General features: G+C 40.1%; 1 protein-coding gene across 7 annotated transcripts in view; it reads right to left on the minus strand.

The window, feature by feature from the left end:
* The window catches only part of mical2b (microtubule associated monooxygenase, calponin and LIM domain containing 2b), a 62597-nt gene extending 52167 nt beyond the window's left edge, over positions 1 to 10430 (minus strand). For 6 of the 7 annotated variants that reach the window (XM_075470617.1, XM_075470613.1, XM_075470618.1 and 3 more), the window contains exon 1: positions 10237 to 10430. The gene's annotated coding sequence lies outside the window, so the exon portion shown is untranslated. Of the gene's footprint in view, positions 1 to 6731; positions 6909 to 10236 lie in introns of those variants that run through there. The other variant, XM_075470614.1, reaches the window with a different exon arrangement.
* Between the last annotated feature and the right edge of the window lie 10053 nt (positions 10431 to 20483).

Genomic DNA, 20483 nt, shown 5'->3' on the forward strand with positions numbered 1-20483 from the left:
AAATTGACGGTCGCAGCCTTCAAAGGGAACATAAAAACCCTTTCAGTGATAAAGACAACACGTTGTGAAGGTAAGATTTATAGGGCTGCTGTACTACACTGAAGCAGTTTTATGTAATGTTTTCATAATAAACAGATGGATGGTTAACGTTATGCTATACAAATACAGGAAATTCAACCCTCACGCTGAACTCTGATTCCGTGGCCCTCGACTCTCCAGAAATGAAGCTTTCAGGGTAATTTCACAAGGAGACAAATGTTCTTTTTCTTCTTTTTTCCCCCCCCCATCCGTCTGTATTTGCACACAGATCATTGTTTGGATTACTGCTGTAACAACAGACTGGATCCATCCAATACAATAAGAGCAAAGGGATCCAACAAACACAGATCAGTGACCCAAAACAAAGATGATATTTGATAAGAAAAAGTCAATGTCATCCAACAGCAGACAGTTCAACTTCTTGCAAAGTTTCAAGCATGACAACTGGCTGTTTGGTTGATGACAATCGGTGCTGCATTTAGCACACCTAACGACAGTTTCCACAGCTTCTTTTCATTTTACAATTAATACACTCGGCGTAGCTTCATATTTCATGCTCATGTTGCTGAAAAATGGATCTTTTGCCACAATTTGACCAGTTTTCAAGTAATGTTTGTTTTTTTACCCTCAATAAAGTTCTTTTGAACGAAGTAAAGGAAGGTTAAAAGCCTTTCCGGAGGGGAAACTTTTGAGTGAATATCTTTAAAGCACATCAGACTGGCCCCACAGCTGAAAGCGACACACCCATACTTACAGATAAGGGGCTCCAAGAGGGGCAACACTCCTATCATCTGCATCTGCATTTCCCTCTGAGGCAGAACACAGTGAAGCATGAACAAAAAAGGCAAACCAGTACGAGTGTCTGTTATGGTGAGGAAAAGTAAGCCTGTGAGTTTGATTTAGCCGACTGTTCGCAGGAGTTTTCCTGTGAATAACTGCCTTCGCTTTTTAATTTCGGGGAAATTTTCAGCAACCTCCGACACCCCCCAAAAAAAAAAAAAAAAAAAAATCTAAATTAGCTCATCCTTGACATTTATAGTCACCTCGAAGTATTCCAAAGATTTCTTTCACATGAATGAGAGACGCATAAAACACACAGAGGTGCAGGCAAACAAGCCTAAAACACAACATCTGCAGGTACCGCTGTCAAGACCCGTTTGAACTAAAACTGGGTCGACATTCAGCACACGGCTACATTTTTCAGCACATCAGCGACTGTCAAACAGCCGAGCTTCGTGGAGTTGTTCATGTCCAACACAAACAAGGAAACCCTGAGTAAATGACACAAGAGTCAAAACCTCTCTGAACATCTTCTGTTGAGATCATGTCTTAGAAAACGTGCTTTTACAGAACATTTCAGAGCTTTCACTGAAGTGAAACTGTCCAATCTTTTATGCATCTTTGAAGTTTAAATCATTTGTGCGTGACACTGAAAGCCAAACAGCAGATCATCTCCAAAGTATTTCAAAAGGACTTTTTTTTTTTTTGTTACTGTTGATTTGCTCCAAATTGTACAACACAGTAAAGAGGGAGAAGAGGAATGAGATGTGAGATGATGCTCAGAGCATTAGTTTTGTAATTAAACACAGGCAGAATATATGGTTAAGAGAAATCCAGACTGCAGAGTAGTGCACTCTGGGATTACTGAGCATGCATACTTTATCAGTCACAAATGTAGAGGAAGTTTGAGTTCTCCACCCAAATGAAACCTGCAGTCTTTGTGGAGAGTTTTATTATTTTGTACTTAAACTAAATGAAAGTAAACTGAAGAGAGTTCCCCCAAAAAAAGAAATCCAACAGCCTTAAAAGTATGTTTTGTGCCGTTTATCCATGTTAGAGATCAGTGGAACAAAAAGTCCTAATTTTTCCTTTACCAACGTCATTCATCTAGTTCCTGAAACATTTCCTCTTGACTGCATCATTTAACACCATATAGCAAGAATTTGAAGCAGACACCAGAACAACAGACCCTTTTGTACAACTGAACTCGCTCGGCCTAACTGAGGAATCAAAGCTCCGCGGGCTCATAACCAATGAAAACAACACCGGGCACGAAGATGCGTCAACGAGGCTATAAAGGAACAGCTGAGTTTCACTGCAGAACTTCCCCGAGGCTAAAGTACAGTCATGTTCCATTTCCACTCCACAGATCTGAAGTCAGACAACTGCTCATAAAAGTGTCAATAACAAAGACTGAGGTATATGCAGCTGTAAGTTGGTGACTGAAGCCTGAAATGTTGTAAGAATGGGATCTCCAGGCGTGCTCTTATGTAACGAAGCTACATTTCATGGTTCGCCACAACCCATTTAAAAAAAAAAAAAAAAAAAAAAAAAAAAAGCATTCTTAAAGTTATATAGCTTTTAAAAATGACTTAAACCCAGAGCATTGTCTGAGATACTCCACAGAAATGTTGACAATCACTCACACTTTTACCTCTTTAAACACAACAACAACCATATGTCAGCTTAAACCTTCGTTTCTTTTGTCTTCCATATGAAGCTCTGCCGGATCAAACCATCACATCTGGCCTTACGGGGGTATACAAGCTGCATCTAACCTCTAAAGTTTGCTGGCCTCTTACAGTCAAAACGCACTTCATCAGAAGGAGGAAGGAGGAAACAAGGAGAAGTATTTGCATCAAGTCAGATTCATCAGATGTACATACCAAAGGGTAGTAGGAACCTCCAGATAGCCAAAATTCAAATGCATGAAAATGACTCTGAAGTCACACACAGTGAGAAAAAAAAAGCAAAGCTGACTGAGTGGAGATGGGCTTATCCGTCACAATCCAGCAGTTAATCAAACATGAGTCAAAGTTTGCCCCAAAACTGATGAAAACCGCAAATATCCATTTACTCGTTCCGTTTGTGGATTCTTTAGTCATTTTCTGCATCAATCTCTCCCTTAAAACTGATCTTTTCTTGCAAGAGAAACCCAAAACTCTATGAAAACCCATAACGGCTTGTACATACCATGAAGTGAAGACCAACAGTGCCTCCAAGATCTCCGAATGAGGATCAGACTTCACTTAAGTACACAGGGCGCGAGATAACAGTGATAACGTTTCCTTTTAGGCGTTCATCACGTCACACAGGGGCCATTTCTTTGCACAGAGTTCGACTAATAAGGACATTGAGTTGATTATCGTCTTAAGTTCAAAGGTTGTACCGACACACAGGGGAGCATCCCACCTACGACGGTATAAGGTAAGGTTTGGCAACAAGGCTTTAACTGGCAATGCTGTCATCAGTAGTGTCACTACATGCTTTGTGAAGATTAATAACCAAAGAGGGCTGGAGATAAAACACTAAAGACTATAAAAACTAATCATGGAGCTCCTTTATTCTTTGGAAAAATGTCGTCCTTCAGCTGAGAGGCACCCGATTCAGCTGAATAACGCTGGAAGATATGCAGAGAGCACCGCTTTATAAAGGTCTTCATTGTATCAACAAGGATCTACACAAATGTTTTTCAGAGCAGCTGAGAATCGAGTGATTTCATTTCCCTACTGGCCATCTACTGAGGATTTGATACCTTCTTACGCCGCATGCGGGCCGACTCGTGATCCGATCTGTTGCGGTTTCTTATGCCCTGTACAATCATGGATGTACTGGCACTGATATTAGTCTTAATCTGATCCTTAAAAGATCTCCACAATAATCGCTCCTCAGTGTGAAATCTTTCACGGTTGGTTGCTGCTTGTTGTTTTTTTTCCCCCTAAATGTTTTATCTCATGCACAAATATACATATCAGGACATAATAATAAGTGGAAAACATTCAGGACAGCTGTTAATCTTCCCAGGAGTGGAAGTCCCAGCAAGGTCACCCCAAGGTCAGAAACCCAAGAGCTACATCTCAGACTCTGCAGGCCTCAGTTAGCATGTTAAAGGTTAAAGTTCATGACAGCACAGTTAGAAAAAGACTGAACAAGTATGGCTTGTGTGGAAGGGCTGCAGGAGAAAGCCTCTTCTCTCTAAAAAGAACATGGCAGCACAGCTTAGGTTTGCAAAGCTGCATCTGAACAAACCACAAGACTTCTGGAACAATGTCCTTTGGACAGAGCAGACCAAAGTGGAGATGTTTGCTCATAATGCACAGCAGCACGTTTGGAGGAAACCAAACACAGCATATCAGCACAAACACCTCACACCAGCTGTCAAGCACGGTGGTGGAGGGCTGATGATCTGGGCTGGTTCTGCAGCCACAGGACCTGGGCACCTCGCAGCCACTGAGTCCACCATGAACTCCTCTGGATACCAAAGTGTTCTAGAGTCAGATGTGAGGCTGTCTGTCCGACAGCTAAAGCTGGGCTGAAACTGGCTCATCAGCAGGACAAAGATCCCAAACACAGCAGCAAAAGAGGATTTATTCAGATTTATTTTATATTACGTACCAATATGTAAAACTTTAATGATAAACAAAGATGCTAAATGTTCGTCTAAAGCTTAGACTCATGATTTAGCTGAAAATAGATGTTAGATGATAACATTCAGTCAGTATGATAAACTTTTAATTATCATCAGTGTTTCTTTTCTCTGCCCAACTCTGTGCCCGTTCATCTTAATCTATGACACAAGAAGTTCATGTTGAAACTTCTCTGGACCAAATATGATGTTATGGTTTAGTCAAGTCTCACTCTGCCCCTCCGACAACAGATTACCGCTTCCTGGCTTAAATGCCATATGTTTGGTTGTGCTGGGCGAGGTTGTAATTGGTTCGTGTGAGCCTTGAAATCAAACCCTTAATCCTCACAGTTTTAACACTGCACACTGTAGGGGTTTGGGGTTGGATTACGCCTACAACTTGCCAGCAGTTGTGACATGAAAGACCACAGAATGTGTGCACATTGCATGGCAACTAGATGCAAAAATTAAAGTTTATGGAGCTCTGGAATGAAGCAACAAGTGCTCTGCTGCAAATCCAAACTTACACAGATCTAGTTGATGGGGTAATATCTTGCCACTTCAACCATTGGTACTTATGCCACAGCTCTACGATGCAAAAGACTGTCTAGACTTTGTTGGTTTAGATTAAATTTAATACCCCAACTTATGGAGCTGGATGTTTTGTCCATGTGTCCTGGAGAGGTATAGGATTTTATAGGATAAAGAGAATTAGACCCCTGGGCTGGCAGCCTGCAGTTTACGACAAGGCGATGGTTTAGGGCAGCAAACTGAACGTCTAGAGCACAGACGAAGTAAAACGCACTCTAAAGTACTCTAAAGTAGGGTGCTAATGCAAGATGCATCAGTTGCCAATACAACCGCTTGATCATGGCAGTTATCAGACTTCAAAACTAAGTGCCAAGAAAAGGTAAAGTGTGGTTGTTAAAAGTTTAACTCAAAGGCTACAGTTGAGATCTCTAAAAACAAAAGGGCATCAAAGTAGAGCAAAAACCTCAAATCTGCATTTTGAAGTCACATCAGTGTGGTACATTCAAAACTCACAGTCCTGACAGGCTGACCAAAAATCTGATTTCAGAGCAGTGTTACGAGACATCTTCCACAGTCATTTCATACGATGATAATGGGGGAAAATAAATACTGCTTTATGCTGGTTTGAGTCCATCATCTGCAATTTTGTACGATTTGCATCGTTATAAACGACATTATCTGGTTAAGAAAGTCCTAAACTGTATGCTAGTCTTCAAGTCCGGTCAAATAGACAAAATCAAAAAGACAAATCAAGTGAAACGGCTCAAAAATATCAGCGTATCCAAGTGGCAGCCATGATTAGAGCTAATCAAATTCTCCAAATTTCAGGAAAGGAGCTTCAATGAGTCCTTTATAATCTAATTTAACGGGACACAGCGGGCCATCCTTTATGTCAGGAAGATAATTCAATCCCATGATTCCTCGTCGTTGCAACTTTTAAAGCGACCTTGGATTATTTTCATACATTCATGTAAAGAAAAGGAAGTGTGACCGGTACAGGTGAGCAGCTTGTGAAAACCTCTTCAACTTTTGAAATGAAGCTCTCTTTGGCATTAACGGAAGAGATGATTCTCTTTTAACTCCATATGAACACCGTTCCTTGTCGTTTGCTTCTCTTCTGGCCAGACGAGCAGCATTACTGATGGAAGGATGCTGCCCCGCCCACCCATACTCAATGGCTGGGGGACACATTATGTCCTGTCTGAGCCCGGAGAAGATCCGCTACTCAATCCATTATTCATACAAAAAGTTTTTGAATGTGTGGGGACCTTTCCTCGAACACTTTCGGGGTCTTTCTTCACAATAAGGTCTCATTTTCACAATCCTATCTGCTCTCACATGCCATGTAAATCTTATTCACCTCGATAACTAATTACAGATAAATTCTTTATTCTCAATTTATCCCTGCTCACCCCATTACTTCCAGCTAAGATGTGTTAATCAGCTCTAGTGTGCTAGTGTCCCGATGTATATATGCATGTATATGTATATATTCCCTATCCTTGTGTATTTATGTGTACAAGAATGTATGAATGTGACTAGGTATGTATATATGATTTCATTATATGGGGAATAAGGGCTCGACAGGGTGGAAGGGGTTTTGAGTTCATATTGTCTTTCCACTGTTAATATTGTTTACAAATGAACTGATGTATTATGTTTAAAACAAAAAAAACAATTAAAAAAAAAACAGATGAGAAAAATAAATAAATAAATAAACTTTTGAAATTAAACCAGATTTTATGTCCTAACTTACCAAGATAGTCATCCTCCCTGAAACTTTGTGACAGCAGCACACTGGTTCAAGTATCTCAAGTGCTTTTTATGGAATACCGTCAGAACAGCCTCAGACCTACATCACAGCTTGGCGTAAACGCGGTTGGGTTGTCGCTGCAGAGTGGTCGTCTGTTCCTTATTTATTTCTCCTGTCCCTTTTCCTCAAACAGAAGGTCAAACAGAAGTTTTGGGGGGTTTTTTATGATTATTTTGGCCAAACACTAAATATAAAGTTTGAGTCACTGCAGAACTTAAACCAGAAACCTCGGGTCCCAGCCTTTGTCAAGTCCTCTGACACACTGGAACTCAACTTGGCCTTTCTCATCTGACAGCAGCCCGTCTGGTCAGCCAGTGACAGTGACGCTCCGCTCCCTGGTGTATTTTTGTCTTCCCCCTCTGAGCCGACATATGCAGAGACACCCCCTTATAAGTCAAACGCTCATTCCAGGAAGTGACAGCTTGTGCAATAGCTTTTTTTTTTTTTTTTTCGTTGCCCCTCAGGCATCATGGTACAGATAAGTAGGAAAATCATGGTCTCAGATTAACATCTCAAGGGTCGGCTGCAGAGCAGTAGGATAAGAAGATGAAAGACACCAAAAATTCCACAGGCAACTGTCGTATAATTCAGGGTGGCTATGAATTAGGCCACATACCTGGAAAGGAGTGGCGCCACTGAAACATCAACAGAAGGAAAAAGCAGATAAACACGGAGGCAATAAGCAAACCTACAAGTCACTAAAGTGTTGATTTGTTTTTTTTTTTAAATTCAGACAGAAAAACAAGCTTGAAATCTAAAAAGCTGCTCAATAACTACTGTAAGCTTTAAACAACTGCAGGCTTCAGACAAAGCGTTCCCATCTGCTCCGCTTATCAGAACTCTGTGGTTCAAGTAAACTCAGTCAGATTTTAAAGGTATTTTTTTGTGTCCCAGTGTGCAAGTAAAGGACAAACTGTGTGCAATAAAAAAAAAAACCTCAGAAGGATCCCCTAAAATTCAAAACTTCCCTAAACTCTGCTGCTCTGTTGTGAGTTTCCTGTTTATCACACTAAAGGAGCCCTTGTAGACCGAGTATGAAATACAGACTCATTATCTTGTGTCAAGAGCTCGGCTTTAATCACAATACAACTGATGGCCATTAGGTGCTTAACAACATATCTAGCTCAAAAGGTGAAATACTAAATTCATACACTCCATTACAGATGATCGTCAGGCAGCGTCTCACATGCTTCAAACAAGAGCGGCTGCTCATTGCACGTAAAAGGAGAGCGCTAGTTAGAAGCCTTTCCTATTGCTAGGAATTTAGAATATCAGGATCTCTGCATTTCTAATTTTCTGTTTAAAAAGTACAACATTAATTCTATTTGTTTTATCAATAAAAAGTATTAGTAAGATCCATTCTCAGTAGATTGTTTGAAAGTTTCAGGCAATCACACAAAGAAATCCTGTAAGAAAAAAGCATCGGTAATCATTTTATTATTCCACCGCAGCCCTTTGAATTGCAATTTAATTCAACTGTGAGGTGCCAAGATATTGCCTTCCCTAATAAATTGTAGGTATGACCACATTTGTGTACCACCAGCGATGGTGGTAAAAACAGCAACAAGCCTTTCTCTCTGCCATCACCCTCATTTAAAACCATCATTTAATAAGGATTTATTCAATTCCTGGACCTGTGACCCTTTAGCCCTTTATGCTAACCAAGCTGCTTCAGACCAACACTTTCTTTCAGGAACTTTAAGCAATTTGCAGCAGTTGCTCTTCATAATGCTCATTTATCTTATAACCATAATCCACCCACACGAATGCGCAGATTGCCATCCGTGTTCGTTTTCTGCTTCGGACCAACAACTGCAGCCTAGACCACACATTAAGTTTGGATGCACGTCTATGTCTAATGAAGACTAATCCATTATTTCACTGCAGTGATAATGGAGGGGAAGCCATCGTGCGGCTGAAACATTAGTCCATAACAGCTGGGGGTTTTAAGATGAGCCTTTGCCGCCTGACTGGATTTCAGGTCTCGGAGAACATGGAGCCGCCTGCGACACACAAGAATCAACTGAAGGAAATAACACAAGAGGACTAACTGCGGAAAGAGTCAAATCAAGAGAAAAGGGATTTGTAAGCTCCGAGTCAAACAATTTATCAAGAGTCTAAGATGCTAAACCTACATTTTAAGTCTTTTCTCCCATCGATGGTTGTTGATAACACAGTCTGACACAGAAAACAGGATTTCTGCAGCAACAAGGTGATTCCCAAAGAGCTGTTAGCTGAAAACTTGGCATATCTCAGCATGGTGTGCAGTGTGTCCTTAAAACATTTGAGGAAACTGGACAAGTGGAGGACAGAAGAAGTGTCAGGCCTAAAGAACTATCTACAGCAGATGAACAGGATCTGAAAGTGATGTCCTTAAGAAAGAGGAAAACATCCAGCAAAGACCTGACACAGGAGCTGAGAGATGCATCTGGACCTTCAGCTGATCCATCTGCTGTTGGCCCAAGCCTCATCAGAAATGGGCTCCATGGAAGGGTGGCTGTCAAGAAGCCGTTCTTAAGGAAGGGAAACAGGGAGAAAAGGCTGAGCTGTGCCAAAGGACACAAGAAGTGGGCTGAAAATCAGTGGCAGCAGGTCTGATGGAGGGATGAATCCTCCCCAGAGCCCGGAGCTCAACATTACTGAAGCAGTGTGGGATCATGTTGGCAGAGAACGGAACAAAAGGCAGCCCACATCCAAAGAAGAGCTTTGGGATGTCCTTCAAGAAGCCTGGAGAACTATTCCTGAAGACTCCTTAAAGAAAGGACAGAAAGCTCGTCTGAGAGGGTTCAGGCTGTGCTGGAGGAGAAAGGAGCTCAGAGCAGATACTGACTTTCAGGCTCATTAGAATAATATAAACTCCGTCTTTGCCTTTTATTCTGTATTAACATACATGTGTAAACACGTTTATAAATTGCTGCACCCATTTTCCTGGCTAATATATTAAGAATTGAGGGGTGACTCAAAACCTTTCAACATTTAAAGTACTGAGCAAAAACGTATTGTCTGCCAATAAAGTGCATCGTTTGTTAAAATCTTTTGTTCTGTTTTCTTGGACATTTGTGTCAGGTTTAAAGGTTTAAAGTTTAATTAGTCTAATAAAATAAGGTTGAATTGGAGGTTTAACCAAATTAAGCTTTACTTCCACTTACATTTTGGAGGATCATTACAGATATTTTTGGTCGCATAAAGCAGGAAAAAGAGCACATCTTGATTAATGTTTCATCTAAGAATATGAATAACGTATCTTTACATCTGTCTAACCACCCGAGGCTGCTTTTGTTTGCAGCCTGCCCGCTTCACCTGTTGCGCATTAACAATAAGATGCAGCAAATTATGAATAATTCAGTGCCGCGACCAAACACCACATACGAATAAAGAAAAGTGTGACTCTCCTGACATGGTACATTTCAAAGTTAGATTCATTAAACGCGTTCAGAGGTGCACTCACGCTCAAAGTGCGGCTGTCAGCTTCTCACGCCGCAGAGTCCATTCGGGCAAAAAGCCGCAGTCCTGGTTCTTAACGGTGTAAGACTCTCCTCCGTGGCCGGTTAACACAGTTTCCCACAGCGGTGCTCTCTCAGAGACCTGCTGCTCCCCTGACAGCCGCTGAGTGTCTGCCAAGTGCGCCGACTCCAGTGTTGAAGACTTTTGCGTCAAGTGGCGCCACAGCGTGAGAACTCTTCTTCCGGTTACCTGTTTCTCGAATAAAAGTTTCCAGTTTTATTCTGTTTTTAGAGAAGTCTTTCCTCTGATTAAGCTATTTATTTTAATGAGCTGGGTACAAGTCTGCAGGTACCTGCAAATACTCAAGTGGATGAAAAAAAACATTAATAAAAAAAAACAGTTAAATAATATCTTAATTCTAAACTGAGCATGGACATAGACATAAACTCCATTTGCCTGGAGAAATGTTCATTCAGTGAGACTGAAATCATTCTGATAAGATGTTTCAAACCTAAGTGTCTACATGCTGCGAATCCTTTCAGAATCCGAATCAGAAGCTGGTTTGTCACTCAGTATGTTTATACAAACAAAGAATTTGTTTTGGTACCAAGGTGCAGGATTTCACTTCTAAATATAAAAGCAAAATGATAAATGCAAGATAAAAAGTGTACATGGGACATTTTTATTCCGACTGGACTCTTAATCTAATTAAAAGTGCTCCATGTAAACACAGCCAGTGTCACTGATCATTTTAGCAGCAATTTTATAACAGATGAAATAACTTCAATCTTTCAGGAAAATACAAGAAACCTTTAGCAAAAGCTCCTGGTTCATCTGTTGATAACACCAAATAAACTATGTTTAACACATACCAGAGGTTATTAAAGGTGTTTTTTTTTTGTTTTTTTTTGCTGATTGAAAGGGAACAGACCTCATGGGTGATCAGTTAATCAGCCATTTTTGGAATTGATCAGTTATACTGAAAGGCTACAGCACCAATACTAATGTTCTTCCACTTTTTACTGTCGTTTACAGTGATTACAACCATCAAATTTGGCAGGGAAAGACAAAGTCTGATCCAGAAAATGAATGTAACTGAAATAGTGTAGCTTTGTCAGAATCAATTCGAAGGTATCTGTGTAACTCTTTGCAAATAACACTTTGCTACTTGTTCCAAAAAGACTGAGATCATAGTAAAGCATTCATCCTCTTCATTCTGTCATTTCAACATTAAACACATCAAAGACGATACTATGTTGTATCCCACTTTATCAGGGCTAACGTTTGAGACTTTGAGATCAGATTGGCCTCGTGTTCTGTGCTGCTTTGTGCGTTTCTGATCACCTTCTTGCATCTGATGGAGAAATTTAAAAAGGCTGGTGTTTTCAGCACCTTCCCAGATATCCAACAGGATGCTTCAGCATGACAAGCAGGTTTTTCTCAGCCAGGTTTTAGTCACAGAGGAAACCAACAGCAAAACATGAAATGCTTTCTTTTCGTTCTCACATGCATGACTTCACGTCAAGTTACCGAGTCAAAATTATGCAGCACATGCATTCACACACAAAGACCATGTTGGAAATACGTCTGTCTTCATGATTCAATTTTCTCAAGTCCAACTTTCCATCCTGCAGCGTCCTCCCTGAGATGTTTGGTCGGGCTCTGCCCTCTGGTGGTGCAGCGTTGCTACAACATCCTGAAGGTCCACGGCATCAGTTTAACCCAAAGAGGCCAGACTCTTGCAGAAATACACCGTGGAACTGCTTTGGGATACAACTGAGAGTTATCAGGTTTATTTGTAATATACTGGGTCTCTTGTATTTGTAAGTGTTCATTTCTACATGGATAATGAACTTCATTACGATTTGCTTGTGTTTTGGGGAAGCTAAAAGCTTTTTTTGTCACCTTGGGGAAAGAAAATAGCAAGATTTTAGATTTCAAAAACCTGCTTGTGTTCTTGTAAACCTGCAGAAAGAAGTAAAGTTACTCCTAGAGATGAAGAAAGAGTCAGCCAGTCAGTGAAAAAAAAAAAGACTTTCACACATTCTGGTAGTTTTTGTTTGATGGTGATAAAAGTGATGATGATTTTTCAGTTAAAAATGTGGACTGTCTTTCTTTGCTTCGTCTTCATGTTTTCTGATGAGCTTTTTTCTGTGAAAACACTGATTCTGAAGCGTCTCTCATTTCCAGTTTGGATGCTGTGCTGCTTGAATTATTTCTGCGAGTAACTCCGGCAATTCTTCTCATCTATTATGATGTGTAACCACGGCAACAGGATGGTTGTTTGAAGCAACCGACTGAGCAATGCAAAACCCACGTAATAGCCTGGAACGAGTATGGAAGTTTTTATGTGCCATCAGAGTTAGAATACGAATTTCTAATACTGAATTATTACAGCATCAAAATCAGACTTTGAACCAACAGTGTAAAAAAAATTCTAAAAACAAAAAATTAGTGGTGCCAAGGCACCACCGTGAGATAGCTTGGCACCCCCTGGCTCAGCACATTTTTAAAATATTATATTATGCAAAAACACATTTTTTTTTTGCTCAAGGATGCATTATTTTAGTGACCATTTTATTTATTTTCTAGCATTTGTTTTTGTTTTAACTCTTTACTCCCAAAATAAATGTTGAGTTATCTTCAATATTTGTCTCAGGCTCTCTGTTATCCCTGTCAAGCCACAGTCTTTTGAAATGAAGAGGTCAAAATTGAATGTTGTAGGGGAAAATACTACTCAAAGCAAAACTAATACGGCTCCAAAATTTATAAATGTACTAGTTCGCCTCAATTAGTGAGAAATAATGTGCCTCTGTGAGCACTAAAGACCAGATCCTAAAATCGCCCCTGCTGCGGTGGACCATGCAGTCCTCCTGTCACATCTAAGTAATTATGTTGGCATCCACAGCACTGTATTGAAGTGGTTTGCGTCTTACTTGTCCAGTACAACCTTATCTGTGATGGTTGGTGACCTTTCCTCTTCCGGTGCTCCTGTGGAGTCCCTCAAGGATCTATTCTTGGCCCTATCCTCTTCTCATTGTACATGCTACCACTTGTGTCAATCATAGCCAGACGCAACCTTTCTTTCCACTGTTATGCAGACGATTTACAAATTTATCTACCATTGAAGCCAAATAGTAACAGTGCACAATGTTCTTTGTTTAATTGTATTGCTGATATTAAGCAGTGGTTGGCCCAAAATTTTCTTCATTTAAATGATGACAAAACTGAATGCATTGTGTTTGGGGACACTGTGACGCCTGGCTTTGGCACCTTGTCTTCAAAGCTTAGTTCAACCGTCAGAAATCTGGGAGAGACCTTTGACCTTTGATCTGAGGTTGGACAAACAAATTAACAATGTTGTCAGGACTATTTTTTTCCAGTTGCGTCCCCTGGTCAAAGTTAAAATGTTTTTAAAGGGATAGTTCGCCTCTTTTGACATGAAGCTGTATGACATCCCATCCATCCATCCATTATCTATACCACTGAATCCGTCGATTGGGTCGCGGGTGGGCTGGAGCCTATCCCAGCAGTCAATGGGCGAGAGGCGGGGTACACCCTGGACAGGCCGCCAGTCCATCACAGGGCCACATAGAGACATACAAGACAAACAACCATGCATGCTCACACTCACTCCTAAGGACAATTTAGAGATGCCAATCAACCTAACATGCATGATTTTTTGGACAGTGGGAGGAAGCCGGAGTACCCGGAGAGAACCCACGCATACACGGGCAGAACATGCAAACTCCACACAGAAAGGCCCCAGCTGGGTGTTGAACCTGGAACCTTCTTGCTGTGAGGCGACGATGCTAACCACCACACCACCGTGCAGCCCTGTATGACATCCCATATTAGTATTATCATTTATGAACATTGACAAAGTCAGACCTCACATCGCTTGGCGCTATTTTTGCCTCCCTTGATATCAATGCGTTCAGCCACCTAGCGATAGCCGCGCCTGTTACGATGTTTGATGCTCGGTCTGCACTCCGGTCTGCACAGTTTACACAGCAGGCAGTGATACGAAGGTAGAGAGAAATAGCGCCAAGCGATTGTGAGGTCTGACTTTTTCTGGCTAACGATTTTGTGATGCAATTGTATTACTCTTTTGAACGCATATTGTTTTGAGAAGCAAGACGCTTTATTTTCGGGACCCTAGCAAACTAGCCGGACTACCTTCATCAACGCCAAAAACGAGGCTGGAACTCGGTTCACAGGACGCAGCGGGGGGTAAGAAAATGTTCATAAATAATATTGCTAATATAGGATGTCATACAGCTTCATGTCAAAAGAGGCGAACTATCCCTTTAAGTCGTCATGACCTTGAGAAAGCCATCCATGACCTAAAAAGTTCAAGGTCAGACTATTGCAATGCACTTTATGTGGGCGTCTCCCAGTCTTCTCTCAGTCGCCTTCAGCTGGTGCAGAACGCTGCTGCCCGACTTTTAACCAACACCAACAGACGTGTGCACATCACTCCTGTTCTTAACTCCCTCCATTGGCTTCCTGTTCTTTATAGAACTGATTTTAAACTTTTAATGTTTGTTTTTAAAGCTCTTAACGGGCTCGCCCATCGTATTTATCTGAGCTTTTAACAGTCCTGGTAGAGCTCTGAGGTCAACAGATCAGTTTCTGCTGGAAGTGCCCAGGTAAAACCTACTTATTTAGGATGGCTTTTAATACCCAGTAGTATGATGACACTTTTATCTTATTTGATTTTGTTGTATTTTATTGCTTTCACTGTTCTTTTATTGTTTTTATTCGTTTTTACATATTCCTCTCTTTATTTATTACCTGCACTTTGGTACATCGTAATGATTGTTTGTAAAGGGCTGTATAAATAAAACACATTTACATTTTTGCAGATAGCTTTAAAATGATCTCTCTAGGACAGCGATGTCCACATCCGGTCATCGAAGGTCGCTGTCCTGCAGAACTTAACAATCTATTAAACACATCTATTTCATCTGAAGCAGGGAAACATCGAAAGGCTACAGGACAGCGGCACACGACGACCGCAGGGACAACCCTGCTCTTGGATAACCCAAAAAAATGACATGAAAAGGCCTGATTTTCTCATCATGAATAACAACACGGACTTCATAAGTGCACAGTGGTGAACCAGATCAAATTTATTCAAATATTGAATTCCCACCATGTTGGTGCTGCTGGAGACTCTTAACTTAAAGCGATCAAAGCCGTATCATCCAAATACTTCCGAATACATTGACTTGGTGTGTCTGTACGATAATCATTAGTGTAAAGAGTAAAAAGCACAGCTGATCTCACACAGCTCCAACATAAATCACAATGGCTGAAGTCAGAGTTTTGTTCACCTTTACAAATTTAACTCTTTTTTTTTTAGATCAGAAACAAACCAGTTGAACAAATAAATATTTAATACCTGCTGAATGTTTTTTCACCCCAAAATGTCTCCTTGTATCATTTAAAAGACATCTTAAAGTATAATTATTCACATTAAGTATGATTCCCTTCACTTGTGTATACTCTAATATGGACATGAGGAAATAACTCAAGTTAGTCTCTGACTGTTTAAGATGATTCAAATGAAATATTCCAAGAGATGTTTTAATTGTTCATTTATCTTTTTTACTTATTTGATGCAAAAATGTAGTTGAACTCAAATGAAAAGCAGTGAATAAAAAGTTTTCATAAATTCTGAGAGAAAATAAAAGGCAAAAATCGAATACATTTTTACTGATTTAAAAAAAATGTTTAAGTTGTTTTGTATTTACATTGTTGTATCATTCATTTGTAATTTATAGTAACAGATAAAACTGCTTCTTTGTTGGATGGAAATGTTTTTATTAATGGTAGCAATGCAAGTAACATCCAATTGGAGACAGAAAGAAATGCAGAATTGGCTTCTTCTTCTCTCCGGAGGTTGGATTTCATCACATTATCTAAATAATCCAGGGGATGATGGAGGTGCTCCAAAGCAGAAGAAAAACATCACTGTGTCGGGATATTTCTTGACAAGAGCATTTACGTGTTTTTTGATGTTGGACACAATTATTTGGTCAATCAGGGGTGCATCTAAACTCATGAAAATCAGCACAGTGTCTGGACCGTGCCACATTTTACATAGGTCCTTGAAAATGGCCTTCTCCAGGATTGCAATTTGGTTTTTGTCGATATTCGGAACGTCTCCCTCAACATCAGCCCAAAGCTTCTCGAACAGCCGGTCATATACGGCATCAAAAACCTCTGAAGGCAAGTAGCTGTTCACTGAGTGCTCAACCAGCTTTAAAATGATTCTATAAATAAGTCGCTGTAAAGCTTCTTTTAACGCTTCCTCCAACGATTTGTTTTTTTCACAGCTGTCCTGTGATCCAGTGGTAGCCGCTGTCAGCTGGTCCTGAGTGTTTGGGTCCACAGTCGCATCAGTTTGTGTGGACTCTGGAGGTTTGAATAAATGAATAAAGGCCTTGGTTGCAGAAAACAACCTTTTGATGATGCCAGGTTTCTTGGTGGGTTTCAGGAGGTGTTCTTTGAAACAGCAGACAAGGCTGTTGTCAACGACTGGTTCTCCAAGCTTCATCAAAGGCAGCACAGAGTCCGCCGAACAGTTCCATTTTTTGCAAGTACTTTTAAAAATGGTCTTAATCATTATTTCTGATCCCTCCGGGTTTATAGCAAAATGTTGCCCTTTAATCTCAGTCCAGATCTTGAAAAAAAGTCGCTCACAGATGGCATCAAAGTGTGATGGAGGACATCTCAGGCTTGAGTTGTCACTGGCCTTCATGATAAGGGATCCAACGAGAACAATTAGGTATGTTCTTTCACGTTCTTCAGATAGGGGGGCACCGACTGAATCTGCGGCCTCAGGCTTTACGCCCTCGACAGCAGTGACCTCTGATGACTCCTGCTGCTGAGGAAATAATTCCTCGGCATTAGAATCCTCTGCAATAAAAGCCTCCACAAGTGTTATTTCATCACTGAGATCCACTGGTGTAATTGTTTCTTGAACAGAGTCCTCCACGGGTGTGACTTTGGCCATTCTTTGTAAAAAGAAGCCTTTGATCCCGCTTCCCAGTCCTTTGTTTTGTGGTTTTGGACGAGGAGCAGGAGAAGCTCCATCTTCCAAATTCTCTTTTCCTGATTCTTCGATTGTAATAGGAGCTGGCTCATGTTTTTTCATTTCCTCACCAGCTCCTGGTGACTGAAGTGAACAGCTCTGAGTTGGTTCCTCAGTCGCTGCCACTTCAGTGTTAATCTTTTTGGTGTTTTTAATATTACAAATCCTGCAGATGAGATCTGTAATCATTTGCGATGCTTTCAATGCTAAACCTCTGCAACAGCCAGATTTACTATGTCCACGGTGTCCATCCTCTATGTTCTGTAAATTTGATCTCTCCGTCACCTCTTTGATCAGTAAATTGTTAAATTCTTCTGAGCTTTCAAAGTAGACTTCCTGTGATACACCCAGAACCTCTGCAAAGGTTTTGGGCACCGTGTCACCAACAGTGGCCTCCACATCTGCAGAAGTAATATTTTTCTTTTTTGATGTTGTTCTAATCGACTCCACAATAAGGTCAATTACGGCATTCAAAATTTCTGCCAGAAATTTGATGGTGTGTTTGTCGGGATCGCCCATTGTCAGACACGCCAGTTGGTCTTGTGTCATTGTGTTGAGAAATGACTCAATCAATGGTCGAACCGTGATGGCGGTCTCCATCTGTGAACTGCTTCCATTCATGGTGATTGTTGAAAGTAGTTACGGTTAATAAACTTTTACTAGTTGTGCTTTGGGAAAAATAAACGTTTGTCCCTCACGAACTCGGAATGTTTCTGTGTCCAAGGAAACAGAATTTAGAACGACAGAGCCTGTATTTACTCGAGCGGGTGTCAGAGAAACGGAACGAACGAAGTTTAGCCACGCCCAAAAAATGCGACAGCAACTGTTGAGGGTAAAAAAAGATAAGGATTAAAAACAGTTGTATTTATATTTTAGTGTGTTTTAAAACTGGACTAAGCAGCTATTATTGTATTTAGTAGTTGCCATTTCAGTGCAGTAATCATATCAGTCAGTAGAGGGCGCAAATCGCTGAGGAGGAATTTAAATCCTCTGATCAGAACTGCAGAATAAATGCTGCGGCGGAGCTGAAACGTTCCCAACGTCTTTTTTTCCCCCCTCAGATGGGTTATATTCGTCAAAATCCTCAGGATTTACCTTGCGTGAATCATAAATCATAAATTCTGTAATATATTTTTAAAAAGAATCGTAATTTTGCCTGTTGCTAGGTTGAGAAAGAGGTCAATCTTATCATTTGTGAATGTGTGACCACACAGAAGGTATTCCATGAGCCGTTAGTTCATCAGTTATCACAAATCTGGTTTTTATATACGTATTTTTTCCCCTTAAAAGTGATTTAGTAAAGGAAGCAGGAGGTTACAATAGCCCAATAAGAATGTAGCTAATATGTTATTGATGACCAAAAACAACATTTTGGCCATTCATATTGGGTATTTGACCATGTTTCAGTCCTTAATCTGTTTACATTTAACATTTATCATTTCTGTGTTCTCTGGATATGTTGAGAATAAGGTTTACATGATAGTAGAGTTAAATCTTGATACTGCTTTCAATACCACGGAGGGGGAAATGACACATTAAGAGGTTTAGTTTTTCAGGTTAGCACTGAACTTCCAACTAATAGAAGGAGTGCCATTTAAATCCACTTTAATGCAACAGTAAGTTGCTTTTTGAGCAGACACGGGTATATTCCCGCTACTTCCTGGTTTTTATAAGATACTGATGATTAAAATGTTTCTCTAGTGTGCATGTTTCTAAAATACTGTCCTGCTAAGATAAGGACCCACCAGGGGAGCATGTGACTGCATGAGGACCAAACTCTGTGAACTCATTGTTGACTTTTGGAGAAGTGACCAGATAATTGATAAATCGAATGAAACCTCATTAATCCCCAAAGGGAAATTACATTATTGCACTATAAACAATCTGTTATTTATGTCCTCAGTCCTTGATCTTTCAAACTCGATTAATAATTCAGGATGAAACAAGAAACAGATTTATTGATATTAAATTAAATTCCAAATCAAATAAATAAGACTAAACGTGACATCAAAGTGGCTTCACATTGGCTACATTAATCTATTAGGCATTTAATGGCTCACACAAGCTATGATGCTGACCAGCAGGGGGCCATACTGCTCTACTGAAGAATACTTTAGTACTTAAAACTGGCAGGTTTTGGCAAAGCAAACATTCCCAACAGCACCTTTTTCTCTTTTTACCTAAAAACACGGTCGGTGTTGGTGAACCTCTGTCACATCTTTTTATATATGTGGTTTCACAGCTTTCCTCAGTATTTAAAAAGATATTTATTTCATTTGTCTGTCACTTTCAATGGTAAACAGACTGTACTGATACTGAGTTTTAGTCTGAATTAAAGCAGAACTTGGTGGCCTGCATGAGAGGCACTACAAATAATCAGAAGAACAGATTGAACGTTCGTTTAAGTTGCCATGTTTTGCTCAAGTTCCCTCATTAATTTGTGGTTGAAGTCTTGAATCACACTTAAATTATCCCAATTTGAGGAAGTGACGTGAGCAAAACTGTGCACAAACTGTTCAGTCACAGCTGATTGATGTGAAAGACCCAAACGGAGAGAGTTGAAGATAAAAGAAGACAAAAACTAATGATGAATTTAACGAAATAAGGCACAGCAAAGTCAGAAGTGTAGAAACTAGGAGAGAGACTGGGAGAAATTGTCCTATTTCTTTGCATTTTCCTACATAACTCATGCAACACTTGAAATACACTGGTCTTCTTTTAATATGATATATGTCAATCAATAAGAAGAAGTCAGTGGTATTGAGTTTAATTTACATCGGAGTGTAAACATCACCTCCAACTTTTGTTGCAGGCAGTTGTGAAACTCAAAATAATGTCATTTTAGTCCAATGTATCTCAAATAAATGCAAATCTTTTTTAAAAAAATGTATGTTTCTATTGTTTCTATTTCAATTCTCACTGTTGTTGCTATTATAGCAACTGTTTTAAACCCGGAGGTGACTCATTAAGATCAAGGATCTTTTAACAGAGGGTCTTTTGCTATAAATGTAGAAGCTATTCTGGTGGGTAATGTAAGGTTTGAGTCGGTATGAGTCTTTAACCGAACTCTAATGAAGCCATACAAATATAACAAGAACAAAATGAGATATTTGGGGATACAGGGATGATATATATCCGGACAGGGCGGA

The sequence above is a fragment of the Odontesthes bonariensis genome, chromosome 7 (genome assembly GCF_027942865.1).
Source record: "Odontesthes bonariensis isolate fOdoBon6 chromosome 7, fOdoBon6.hap1, whole genome shotgun sequence".
NCBI lineage: Eukaryota > Metazoa > Chordata > Actinopteri > Atheriniformes > Atherinopsidae > Odontesthes > Odontesthes bonariensis.